Genomic DNA, 14,393 nt, shown 5'->3' on the forward strand with positions numbered 1-14,393 from the left:
GGTCATATAGTCTCCTTTTTTCTCTGAGATCCAGTCAAAGCTGTCTGTTCAGCCAGACCAGTCTTGTCTTTCAGCACATGGGGACAACCTAACTCTTGCACCTTTAAGATTTCCTCTTTGAGGAATGTCAACCTTCCTGGACTCCTTTGCCCCTCAGGACTGTCTCCCAAGGAACAATGTCAACCAAGCCAAAGTCAACCATCCAGAAGCCCAAGGTAGCAACACTGCTGAACACACTCCTTACTTCTCCAAGAACTGAAACCTGCATCATCTTGTGACCACAGTGTCCAAGACAGCCTTCAACCATCACATCACCCACACGTCTCCTGTTTTCAAACAAAAGGTCCAGTGGGGCTCCATTTCTTTTTGGCTCATTCACCAGCTGTGTCAGGAAGTTATATCTTCCACACACTCCAGGAACCTCACAGACTGTTTCCTCTCTGATGTATTTCCAGCAGACATCCGGTAAGTTGAAGTCCCTGAGATAATAAGGGCTAGTGATTGTGAGACTTCTCCCAGCTGCCTATAGAATATTTCATCTGGCTCTTCATCCTGGTCTATAACAAACTCCTACCACGATATCTGCCTTGTTGGCCTTCCCTGATTCTTACCCATAAACAGTCAACCCTATCATCACCAACATTAAGCTCCAGACAATCAAAACACTCCCTGAAATAAGGGGCTACCCCACCACCTCTCCTTCCTTGCCTATGCCTTCTGAAGGGATTATAGTCATCCATTGCAGCACTCCACTTGTGTGAGTCACCGCACCATGTTTCCATGATGGCAACTACATCACAGATTTCCTGCAGTGCAATAGCTTCCAGTTCCTCCTGTTTGCTGCCCATGCTGCATGCATTGGTGAAGATATCTGGGCCTGAGCCAGACATTGATCTGCTGGGTCTTCCTGTTTCTTCCCTCATCATTCCCTGCAGCTGGAAGGATAGAGAACACTGATTGTGTTGAACCCTTAACCAGTGGTCCCAAGGCCCTGAAGTTTTTCTTTATTGCCCACAGGCTTCTTGCTGCAACTTCATTACTGCCTAACTGAAAAATCAATAAGGATAGCAATCTGAGGGCCAGACCAGGGTAGGAAGCTTTGTCTTCACATCTTTAACTGAAACCCCAGGAAGGTAGCAGACATCCATACGAAGTGGGTTCAGTCTGCATCCTGGGGCCTCTGCTCCCTTCAGAAGGGAGTCACCTATGGCAATGACCCACCTTTTTTTCTTTTTGGAAGCAGTTTTGATGCAGGGCATAGACCAACTTAACCTCCAAGCCAGATGAACCATTGTCCTCATTATCATTTGGTTCCACCTGCAGAGTCTCGTACCTATGATACAAGGGCACCTGGGAAGGGTGGATAGTCACAGGGGTGGCTCACCTGTTGCACAGGAGCTTGCTGCCATTGCTTCCAGTCCCTTGTGTGCTGACAGGTGGAGAAAGGATGGGGAATCCTCCATATCATGTGTCCTGTCTGCCTGTGGGCCCTGTCTACCTCAGGGAAGTTAGAGTGTGATTCCAGTACTCTATCTCTCTCTCACACTCTCTGATACTCTTAAACCTCATTATGAAGCTCTTTCACTAAGCAGAGGAGCTTCTCTCCCTGAGCACATCTCCCACAGGTGAGCTCACTGCTGTCATCCAATGCTGGCATCAGAGCAGGACACACACCCTGCAGCCGGACACCTGGGTTGCAGCATGTTCTCCCCAGAGCTCTGTCTGGGAAGCTGCATCACTCATAGTAGGTGCAGAGCAGAGAGAGGCCATGGCTTTCTATTGGGTGGATACTATTGCTCCCTGGTCGAGCTGGCAGAGCTTCAGCATCCTTCCTGCATGCCCTTCCATGTTAACTGCCACTCAAGCTGCTGTGCCATGCCCTTGCTGCCATGCCCTGTTTGTCCGCCCTGTTGGCCATGTTCCTGGCCACTGGTGCTCCCTCAGACCTTCTTTTATACGTGCAGGGGAGCCTGGCTGCCATTGTTCCTGTCCCCACTCAGGTCTTGTCAGCCGCTGTGGCATGAGCTGCGAGCTCCTGGCAGTGCTCTCACCTCCCCCCAAGGTTCCCCAGGTTTGGGAATCCCACTGTGCAGCACACTGGAGTGCTCCACTGCAGATCCTGCCATCACCAAAGCTGCTTGCCTCAGCAACTGAGACTCCCAACTTGTTGGGAGAATTATTCTTTCTTGTTGACCTTAGGCTCAGGTTTCGTGGGGTGGAGAAGGAAACGATTGTCATCTTAGCATTAGGGACTTGGCTAAGGGGCCAGGTGGAAGACAAAGAGAAGAAAACAAGGCATAAATTCAGCAGTGCCATAGTGTCACCTCCTGACAAGCCTCTATTGCCTTCTGCTGTGTGTCTTTTGCATCATCACACTCCTGTAATGTTAGTATAAATTCTATGAGTGAGGATCATAATTCACACAAATTTAATAGACTCCTCAGGGCAGGATCAGTTATAAGTGCACCAATCCTGGCAGTGGTTTGTTCAACCTGTTCTTAAAAACTTCCACTGACAGAGCTCTTACAGCCTCCCTAGGCAACTTAATCTACCACTTTACTGCTAAAAATGTTTCTCAGATGTCTAAGTGCAATCTCATTAATTTAAGCCCATTAATCCTGACCTCTTTCAACATCTTTTTTATAGTTTAAAAATATTACTATGTCTTGTAATTTTTCTTTCTGCTTCACCGTTCAGTTTTTCCAATCAATGTTGCTACTCATCTACCTAGAATATCAATAGTCAAGGGGAATAACAGGTGGGAAACTAAAGAAAAAAGTGAGTAAAATGAACACCATTGAAATTTTGTGGGATTAATTCTGTCCTATGAACTGTAGAAGCATAAGATAGCCTATGTGCCAGCTAAAGGTAAAGCAGAGGTGTGGCTATCTTCAAATAGGTTAGAGAACTATCCCAAATGTGCATTACAACAGTGGATGAGTATGGTTTCCTACTGGGCAAAATCTGAACATCATTCGTAGGACTTTCAGTTAAGAAATCTCTACTTTTATAGCAGTAGTCTTCTGGGGTGGGGAGGGAGGGGAGGATAATCCCAAAATCAAGAATAATAACAATTTTCAACAGTTTGAGAATCCACACATCTTTCAGACCATAGTTCTTTGTCAAATTATATTGAAACTAGCCACACAAAATCATAAATATTGGTCATGGATTCAGAAAATACCTCTGAGTCAGAGTTATACAATCAAAGAAACACAGAGGCATACACCTGGTTGCCTTAAAAAATCATCAGCATCACCCTCCCCTAAACAAGAGGAGCATGAAAGTTCAATAACTCTATATGTCTGCTACAGAGTTGTCTGTATGCCCCCCTAATCATGGTGGGCTCTTGCAGATAATGGAGAGAAACAGAATTGTTTGGGATGTGATTTCTCTTACTTATCTTCATTGTAGTGACATGAATCATTCTCTCCTTAAATGTACCTCTTCCTTTCCAGGATCAGAAAAAGAAGGTCAGACAATAAAATCCAGTGTAGATGTCTGCAGTATGTTAGATTATATGAATTTATTGTAAACTGTGTATTTAGGCTACCTTAGTCTTGATTTTCTCCCCACACATGAAACAAAAAGAAAGGCCCTGACTCTTACACTGTAATTAACCTTTGCTCAGTTCATCACTGTTTTAGAGAAATCACCCTTATGTTCAATGTGCCAAAACCCTTCAAACTTAATTTTGCTGCTCTTTGAGACCTATACATATGTGAAAAGTATCAATGCATTGACAACCATGTCTTTGGAAATGAGGTAACTGGCTGTGCTGGGTTCAGTCAGGAAAGAGTTAACTCTCTTTACCGTGGCTGCTAGGAAGCTGTTCCTGGATGCAGAGAGCAGCACTAAGTTCTTAGCTGGCACTGGGGAATGACTGCCCCAGATTCAAGGTCTTTCTCCGCTTCTGACCCTGCAGCTGCGTTCCCAGCTCTCGCTGTCTCGCTACAGGCAGTGCTGGGACACACAGTTCAGGCACCTGACCCAAACTGACCAAGGAAGTATTTCATTCATTTCACTTGTGAGAGTGGCTTTGTGGTATTTTGCTAGCCAGAGTTAAAGGACACTGGCTATAATGTGTAATGTTTATATAATGTTCCATCCATCCATTTTTATTTTCAGTATATGAAGAAAATCTCTTTATCAAGCTCTCAAATTATGTTTAGAGAAATCTCCAATTGTGCTTTCCTGAGTACTTACTAAGAAATATCTTTCTGACCACCTAACAAAATTTTTTATTTACCTGTGTCTGTTTTGCTTAGTGAAGTGTTGATTTCAGCGTTTCACTAGAATAGAAACTTCATAGCAGTTTCTCTTTTAATTTGATGCAAATTCATCTGATTATAAAGAACTCATCTGCTGTAAAAAAAAGGCACAAGGAAGACGCGGTAACAAAAAAGGGTGGTGTTTCCCCTATATATATATCAGAAACAAAACCAGAAAAAAATGGAACCATTTTGCCAAATATTGTTAACGCGTGTCATGCTCAACAAGAAGTAAATGTGAATAGCTTATTTGCTCTGTATAATGACTGACAGTAGCTAGCAGGTAATAAATTCCCTTGTTGTTAATAACAATGACAAAGAAAAACAACAATCAGTTTAGTGATGTATATGAAAAAATGGAGATCAATATAATATTAAGTCATTTAGAAGTGAAAGTCCTTTAAGCATTTTCCAAACACAGAATGTGGCAACAGGAGCATGCTGCTGTGGTGATGAATTGTGCACCATGCTGTCAGTTAGATGAGGAGATTATTCTTTTATCCTAGTTCCTATGTGATTTGAGTATAAATGAAGATGTCATGAAAGTATAGGCTATGTAAAGCTCAGGTGAGGTTACACCTATGCTAAGTAAGACTTGGTTCCCAAGGATCCTTGCTGAATACCTGGCTATGCAGCACTGCCGTATATCCAGACCAAGCTGAAGGATCTACAGAAGCCTTGTTTGCACTTTCACTTCCAAGGGACGGAAACTCAACACAAGGCTGGACTAGAGCACAGCTCACAGAAAGGGACCATAGGGAGTCATGGAAACTTGGATGCACTGTGGCTTCAATCACATCCTTCACTGTAAACTCACTTGTCTTCTTGCTGAAGTGATAAAAATGAAGGAAGGAGGAAGTCTTTCCTCTCCAAATTGATTTCTTAACATGGAACTCTGGATGCTGTGTTCCCTGATTTTAGATAGCTAGATCAAACACTGTGAAACAGAGGGGCATATCAGAAGTTCAGGGGCAAGCTGAGCATTAGGATCAAAAGAAAAGGAGGAAAATGCAGTCATACTTTACTTTTACAATAACAAAAACAAACACTAGTGCACATGTGGTAAGAGGGAGAAAAAGGCACTGCTAATGGCAATCAGCTTATCCTACTGGTCCAAAGAATCCTAATTATTACATTTGGAAAATGCTGTACAATACTCTGGAGGACCCAATTAGAGCAAGCTTAGCACAGGTTTCTGCTGGCAGCTTTTCTGTCAGAGTCAGTGATGACTGAAGCTGGGGATATGGTATTACTGACACCAGATGACAGATTCAGCAAAAGACTTGGATGTCTGATCCCAAAAGTGGAGAGTGATCCAGAAAAGCCTGCAGAAGCCACAGAATTGTCTGAGACACTAAGTATTTTTGCAGTTTAGCCATAAAATTTACTTGGGGAACTAAAGCCTGGTGTCTGGGCATTGCTGAACATCCAGGCATCATAAAGGCATTGAGACTTCATCAACTGAGTTTCTTCTGCTTATGTCCCTTGCTTTCCCTTGAAGTATTACATGCTGGATCACATCTGATACACAGTATCAACCCTGAAATCTGCAGTAACAACCACTTTCTTTCATAAAATGTGCATTTTTCCCTCTCATATAATAAAATAATTCTTACAGCACTTGTTCAGAAACTGAGAGATCTCAGTTTAACCTGAGCTTGGCCTTAAGGTGCACAGCCTCACATCCCGTATGCATGGGACATAAGGGAAGGGAGAGCGCAAGTCTTCTACTGTTGCACTGTTGAAGCTGTCCCATTCTGCAGAAGTTTTCACTGTTTTTAGGAAAGGAATAAAGGGGAAGGAGGAAGAAGGCAATAGCAGGAACACGATGCTGTTTCCTGGAATTGCAGTGAGTTTTTTCATCCTCACAGAGGATGGGCTTCCCAGAAGATGTAAAATGAGAAATATCTTCTCCCTTTATTCCAAATAGACTAAGAAAGAGGTAGTTAACAGGCTGGGCAAACTGGGGCAGTTCTGACAGAAGTAACCTCTTGTCTATGAGCTAACTCCTGGGTTTAGTTTGATATTATTATTATACCTTTTTATTTGGTGGATCACCATTGTTGAGGAAATAAATCACTTTTGGAGGTAGATACATAAAGTGGACTTAAGGGTTCTTGCTTTTTCCTTCCCCCTTATTGCCATCTGGAATATGGTACCATAATATGAAGGGCAGCAGCTGCCCTGGCCAGTACTGGGGTACAGCTGGATTATGATGCAGAAGAAAAATGTTCTTCATCCTCTAAGTCTGAGCTCATTCATCCCTGCTACCCCTACTCAAGCTGCATCTCAGCCTGCCCAGTCCCACCTCCAGGTATTCATTCCTTCCAAAATAAATGGATCCCTGAAGTGCTGTATGTAGTGGTTTTGTTCCCAGCACCTCATGCAGACCTCACCAAATGAGGATTTCTGTGCCCTAGTGAACTGTCAATGTAAAGTGGGGCAAGTCAGCATTTCCGCAGAGGAACATCAGTCTTATACATTGATCCCCTACATATGCATCCCACAAAATAAGTCAGCTCTCTTTTCCTCTTTTTTTCTGCTCAGCAAAAACAAATCTTAGCCTTTTTTATTATTATTCTAATGAAGATATACACATTTAAGACCTCATTATTTATTAACCATTTATTTAATTTCCTTCAAATCTGGTGGGAAATTCTACCGCAGATGCAGAACTCATATGATACTATGAAGCACATATATATATATTATATATAAGTTGCATTTGTAGACAAGGACCAAAATCAAACATGCACAGTGGAAATTAATTAAAATTTCAAATACGGATAAGCTACAGTTTCTCCATAATCTTATGTCTGCTTACTAGTATCAAAGTATTAGGCACTTGTGAGACAGACAAACCTCAAAGTACAGATTATAAATCTATAATACTAGTAAAAAGAGGTTGATATGAACTGAATAGACATGAAGATGTAGGAACTGCAGGAAATTGATAAGAGAAGCAAAAAGTCACAACATGAATCTGTGATAAGTAAAATTAAAGATAACAAAAAGGAATTTTTCAAATGAATCAACAAAAAATCCTAACAAAAGTAGTTGCATAGTACTTCACAATGTGTGTAGTAACACAGAAAACGTCAAAACATTCAACAAACAAGTCTTTTTGTAGATGAGAAAAAACCATATGATATAGGCTCTTTAGAGTATGATGAAACACTTTCCAGTCCAAAAGCAATTCAGTTAAAACACACATACCAGAATTAATCAACAAAAAATCACAGCTGATTTGCATGCAAGAAATGTAGTAGGTTTCTAAAAGAGGAGCTCCCTGGGCCATAGGTGCTGCTGTCTTTTCAACATCTTTTAAACTGCTTTGAAGCTTACAATTCATAGAGCACAATCTAAAGTGGCTGAGATAATAATGGACTTCTTGTCCTGTGCAGCATAACAGATTATATGGAACTTCATTAACAAAGAATTGAAGCACAATAATACAATCAATGCAAATCAATATAAGCTCTTGGAAATTTGGTCTTGATATTCTAATATGATTAGAAGTTTAGTTACTAAAGGTAATTGTGTGAATATAATACACTATAACTCTTGTGAGGCATTTGACTTGGTGACTTGTGACATTTTGATTATGAAACTAGAACAATACATTACATAGCGCCAATTAAATAGATTAAAAACAGGCTAATTGATAGCTCCCTAGATGTAATTGTAAATGACTAATCATTGTTGCCTGTGTACATTTCTAGCTGAGTTCCATTGGGTTTAGTTCTATTTAACATTTTTATCAATGCATTGAAATAAAATATAAAATCATCACTAATAAAGTTTTCATATGACATAAAGATGAAGGGAGTTGTCAGTACTGAAGAGGAAAGATCATTGATGTAGAGTGATATGAATCTCTTCTGCTCTCAACCTTAATGCAAGAAAACCGTTTGTATTTGAGCACAAGCATGGAGAAAAAGCAGCCAAATTTGGATTGCCATAATGGACTTAATTAATGAGTGGAGCATGGTTATGTGGAAGGAAACCAGTTAACATGACTCTTGTAAAAGACTAGGTACAACTAGGCATCTTGTCAAGCAGTAGGAAAGCTGAATGTGGAACACGCAAATCTTGGTCATCTTTGATAAGGCATCAGGAAGCCTTGGTCTGAATTTGACAAATATGTGTAACCATCACTGATGGAACCCAGTTCTGCCTTCTCATGAAAAAGCAGCAGATTTTATCCATCTCGTATGGTTACGTACGTGACACTGAAATTAACGCTTTACTAAAACACATCACTTTTGTGATTTATCTGAGGTTAAAAAGGACGGACAAGAATCCAGAGAAGCTGATGATCTCAGTTAACATGCTTACTAGGTCAACATATGGGAGTTACTTTGATGTTGGCTCGTATAAGATATCAGGAAAAAGAAGCCTCCTATTAAAATTTCATGTCTTATAATTAATGATCCCTTTCATAAAATTGCCTCTAATATCTTTGAATCTTAGACAGACTGAGTCTACCTGCAGGGAGAATTTTCTTTGCAGAGATGCATGGAAGATCATAAATTGCCCTGTTTTAGTAATTTATTGGGTTTTTGAGGGGCTAAAACTTCCTTTTTCTAAAGAGCAGAATTCAAAAGAAACTTCCTGCTGTAATGAAATTAAATATGGAACGTTCAAGATCTGCAACAGAATCAAGTATTTTATATACTATGTATCCCAGAGAAACTTTACATCCAAGGAAATCTGTTTTAAGATTTATTGTTTAGGATGAAAAAAAAAAAAAGTAAAAAGCAAACCTAAAATACATATATACTAAAAATACTATATACTACTATACTGAAATGCAGCTCGCAATGAACAGCTAAGAAAAACCCTCACTGAAACTATCTGTAAGAAAGGTGCTGTGAAACTCAAAGTACCCAGAGATGAACAGGCAGGAAGGTGGCACAGGATGCAGCCAACCCAAGCAGACACCTGAGCAGTGCCTGGACACGAGGAGCCTGGCAGATCTGTCTGACTGTCCATGCCCAAGTTCCCATGCTTCAAGAGAAGCAGGGGCTTGGTTACAGCACGTTGGATAAGCACTCAGGATCTGACACCACAGGCATTCTGAGACATTCTCCTTCCTCCATTTTTCTGTAGAATACATAATAATTGTTGAATCCCTCTATAAAACCGAGCTACTCTGGTTTTATAGAAATCTGCTTCATTTATGTCTATCAGGTACCTAGGTTTCTCAACAGATTATAACATGGTTTAAGCATTTGTGCTAATGACGTTGATTTGCTCAACATAAAATTTAGGTAGAAATCAGACCTCAACCCCAAGCTGCCTGGATCCCCCATGCATTCCCAAGTCTGCAGTCACTTCAGCTAATACACTCTGCTACCAGCTCTTCAGAAATCTCTAGTTTGGGGCAGATCTACAGTGAAGTATTTATGAAAAATTACAGCCAAAAATTTTCTCTTTTGCTCATTTATTTTTTAATGGGATTACATGGTTATTAACTCTAAGCCTATTGCAGCTTCAGATAAAGTTAAGGTTCCCCTTTTCCACTATTGACTCACTAGCCAAATGACACTAGTACTGGTTTTCATTTCCAGTTACTTAGACACTAGAGATCAAAATTCTCTTTTTTATTTCTTTTCTTTCCAGCTGTGTACAGTCTAACTACTGGTGCTACTGGATTCAAGGAGACCTTTATTATCCCTCAAACGCAGCCAGAATTATTATTATTACAGTTACTTTTTGATATTCCCGCAAAGAAAACCCTTGTCAGAACTTCTTTTTGTGCTTTTAAACATACAATGACTTGTGAAGAATTTATTCAGCTCAGATAAGTCCGGGTGCATCCTAAAAATTATTGTTGTTATTTATACACTGTTTTGCATGGTGTAATTGAATTTGGTAGTTGTGAAAGCCTTGGAGATTGATATTAGTTTGCTTATGTATTCACAAAACAAGTGTGGGAAGCGCAAGTCTGCCAAGCTAGCCTGAGTGGTGGGCCTCAGGAGAGACCTGCTGCAGGACTCAAAAGAGACTGTCATCTTCAGATCCAGCAAATTCTCGGATTTTGTGAGATTAAGTGCAGAAAGCACAACCAGAAGTTTGTATTAATTCTTTCCAGTGCTAAGTGTCTAATTTAGAGACATAGTTCTCCTTCTTACTTCACACAGTTATTGGAGATGAAGATGGTCAACCGCAGGACATTAACAAAGTCACTCTACATGTCTCTGTTGACCACGTTGCACATTTTGACGTCCCACTTACACTCCCAATGTCGTATCTCCTACCTTCTGTGACAGAGTGTGCCAGAACCTGCTCTTCTGGGTTGTTGTGAGGATCAACTTTCAGATGCTACCAGGTCCCAGCTACTGCTGAGAGGGCAGAAGACGCTATAACCCACTGTTAGTCCCCTGGGCCACCAGGTTCCTAAGAGTTAGTTTTAAGTTCCACACTGACCTTCCCATTCAGACTACAGGTTTCTCAGATGTGTATCAAAGCCGGTAGCTGAAGTGGCAAACTAATCACTTGCATGTAGTGCATACTGCTGCAGGCACTGGGGTGATAAATTGTCCAATTTTACTAAGCAAGGTTGCTCGGATAAAAGAGACTCACAATAAGGCTATATACAGCTGTCTTTGTTATGGACTAAGCAATAACAAGCATGGTTCTGATGCTTTTTTGTTTTTATTTTTAATTGTCAGAGTCTTTCTCAAAAAGGGAAAACACCTTCAGTGAGAAGATTTTAAAAGCTGTAATTTGCATAAATATTTTAGATCATTTTTGAAGTAACAGCTGTCATGAAAGGTTGTATTTCCATTTGTTTACAAAAATAGGAAATCATTACCATTTTGATGTCCTCCGAGAATTGAAAAATACCTATATAAACACAGAACAGATTAACACGGAGAATAAGTGTGTATCCTTGTATTCACAATGGCTGAGCTGCCCCCACTGCAGCTGGGAACCGTAAGTTTATACTTTTGCATTGGCCCCTGTGATAATCTCACTTGCATATTTAAATTATTTAATACTTTAATTTTCTCTCAAAGCAATAGTTGGAGCTGTATATTCCCTTTTAACTTACGTCTATGTCCCCTCACATTCAGGTGTTCAGAATATTTGCAGATAGTCTAATATTATTTCTGAGTTTGTAAACTTATTTATTCCACATGTCAAAATGATCTTCACACATGCGAAACATACATAATGTATAGCTTAGCTTAGTTGTGGTAAGACAACAAAATTATTTGTGCTGAAGCCCCAGATATGTGTTACTGAGCATTACAAGACATGCAGTATCAAACTTAGGTGAGCATCCTCTCATAAAAGTTGCAAACAAAGTAGACAGGCTTCATTTCAGCTTTTTATTCAGAACAGTACTGAGTGAAATTTCTTCTACCTCTTTCATGGCCGTATAAAAATTAGATTTGGATTCTAAATAGACATTTTGTCAGCTTTTAAATTAATTGTGGATGAAGAGTTATTCATTGAGGACTATTTCTACCATCATTTCCCACTTTCGACTACCATCAAACTAATTCATTTCTAGAAAAGACAGTATCAGAAAGATGGCATGAGGCCAATACAATCCTTTGTATGTTTTGGTTCCACAAAATCCCTCATGTTTCACTGAAACAAAACATTATGCAAATATAATCTTAGCCCCACGCTCATTCCATTTGAGATCCAGGGAAAAGTTTGCATCACCAGTAAAGTATTTAAGTCTGTCTCAGCTCCTGATGCTATTTCCACATCAGTGGGACCCTGGCAGATGGTTTTGTTATGATGGCACTACAGCCAAATGTATACATGCTAACGTTGTGCCTACACTTGTATCAATACCTGCCCTGGTGCAGTTACAGTGATGCATGCAGCAGCACAGAGCTGAGGACAACCTAAATGCTAGGAATTTGCCCAAGGTATATTTGGACTCCCTTCTGCCATAACTACATGACTCCTAGCACAAGAAGCTTGTCTCCCAGAGCCAACACAGGGAGTTCTTACAGTAACTTCAATCATAATCTTATTGTGGTACAGACATGCCTTAGGTGCCATTTAAAGGGTCATAGATGACAAATACCCCTTGTGGTAACAAGGATTTGACTCATAGTCTCTGAATCTGTAGGAGTCGTTGCCATGTCATGTGTTCAGTGAGGACCAGATTGGAAAAGAATTGCAATATCATGATGCTCAGTGATGTCATGCTTACTTTTCATATACCAGCTCCCTGCACAATAAACAAAATAAAAATAAAAAAAAAAAGTTATGATTCCAAGTCTTTTCACAATAGGGTGGGAAATTCTCAGTGTCTAAGATTAGAACTCACAAAAGAGGCACATTGGTAAGTTAGGTGGAAAAAAGGGGACAGAGTTCAATGCCTAACACAGCCAAGGGGAAGCATGGAAGGGAAAGCAATATTTGAAATCCTGTCCTTTCCTGGAGTTAGGCACCTATACCAAGAAGTAATTGAGGGTACCTGGGACCACTGTCTCACTCCTTACCCTGCATTACATAAGTCATTTAGGGGGACAATAGCTGGCTGTCTTCTTTCTTCTAAGAGCAAACTGAAGGAACCTTCAACCTATGATGGTTGGGGCACCCAACCCAGACCAGTTCTTCAACCTCTTCCGCTCCTTACCAGCTCTTAGTTCCTACAGAAGGTATTACTCACTGCAGCCAAGTGTGCAAGATTCAGAAACATTTAAAATGAATGTCAACCTCAGGTCCGATGTGAAGCAGCATAAACCTGTCACCAGTTATAAGAATGACAAAGTAAAATGAGGTGAGAAGATTACATTTCTCTAGGCTACCATGCCTGAAGCTGTTTATGCAATGAGTCTTGATGCACAATGCATAAGGAATCACTGAGCAACAGAGGCCTATTTTGTTTGTTCCCTTTCTAAAGTTCCTCACCAAGAGAGAAAAGTAGAGAAGTAGTTCTCCTGGTCTCAGAAAATAAAGGAAAAGCTGCAGAAACAATGGGTAGGATCTGGATCAGGTAACTCCTTTCTAAATGTGTTGTAACTACTAGTTAGTGAAGTGCACATGCTGCAGTTCCTCTTAATGGTTTTTCTTTGCTCCAAATAAAGGAATAATGGAACCATTGCATTTTCCCATAAGTATTTTTTATGGTATCTGTACATTCTTAAGATCCGACATCCACAATGTTCTTGCTACTTATATCCTGAGCTCTTAATAGCAAGAGGTTTCCCACTCAAAATAAGTAAGATACATCTGGTAGCCAAGACATGGAATTGAAGTTTAAATAAAACCCTCTGTTCTTTAAACAGGTTTTGCAGCAGCATGAGAACATGACATGGATATATCAAGCAAGGAGCCAAGATCAGCAAATATTTAAGACAGAAAACTGCACAGAGGAGCATGTAGAACAGCTAAAAATGTTCATCGAACTACTAATATAATCCAGGCACAAGGCTTTTAGCTGTATTCTTCACCTTTATGGCTCTATTAAAAGTTGCACATCGCCTCCACTGAAGAAAGTCATTGAGGTAATTTGAGAAGGGATATAAAACGCTAGTGCGATCCTGCAGAAAAGGAGAATAGCATGTGGAGAAGGGCGAGGAAAAGAAGAATGGAAGGATGAGCTGAAGGCTTGTGGCTGAGGTGAATGAGTTATTTGTGTATGATAATGAAGTGTCTCCAGACCAGTCTGGCTTAACCTTTAAGGCTGAAAGATCCACTTGGGTCATGAGTAGGGACTGAGGTTTTCCCTGCATGTCTTTTGGCACCTGAATCCTCTTCACAACAACATAGAACTGAGGCTGAAGTCTCTTGCTTTAAACAGTGAAATCTCATAAATCAATAAAATCTCTTTTGATATTTAAAGCACCTTCCAGGCACAGTTTCCTGTGAAGGAAAACTTTCCTGTGAGAAGGGTTCCAGATAACATGGTTGTCATCAACTAATGCTGAGGCTTAGTGATTGTCTGGAATGTACTTTATTTTAATTTAAAAAAAAATGAAAACATATACTTTTTTCAAACCTGACTACATTGCAGTTCAGAAGTTTCAGTTTTTCTTAGGAAACTGTTATAAAATATAACAAGAAGAATGGTCTTTCACTCCTATGTTAGTCTGCAGGATAGTTTAAGTATAAAAAATGTAGCGATACTGCCAAGTCTTTTCA

This window comes from Eurypyga helias, unplaced genomic scaffold, assembly GCF_000690775.1.
Source record: "Eurypyga helias isolate BGI_N326 unplaced genomic scaffold, ASM69077v1 scaffold445, whole genome shotgun sequence".
Lineage (NCBI taxonomy): Eukaryota > Metazoa > Chordata > Aves > Eurypygiformes > Eurypygidae > Eurypyga > Eurypyga helias.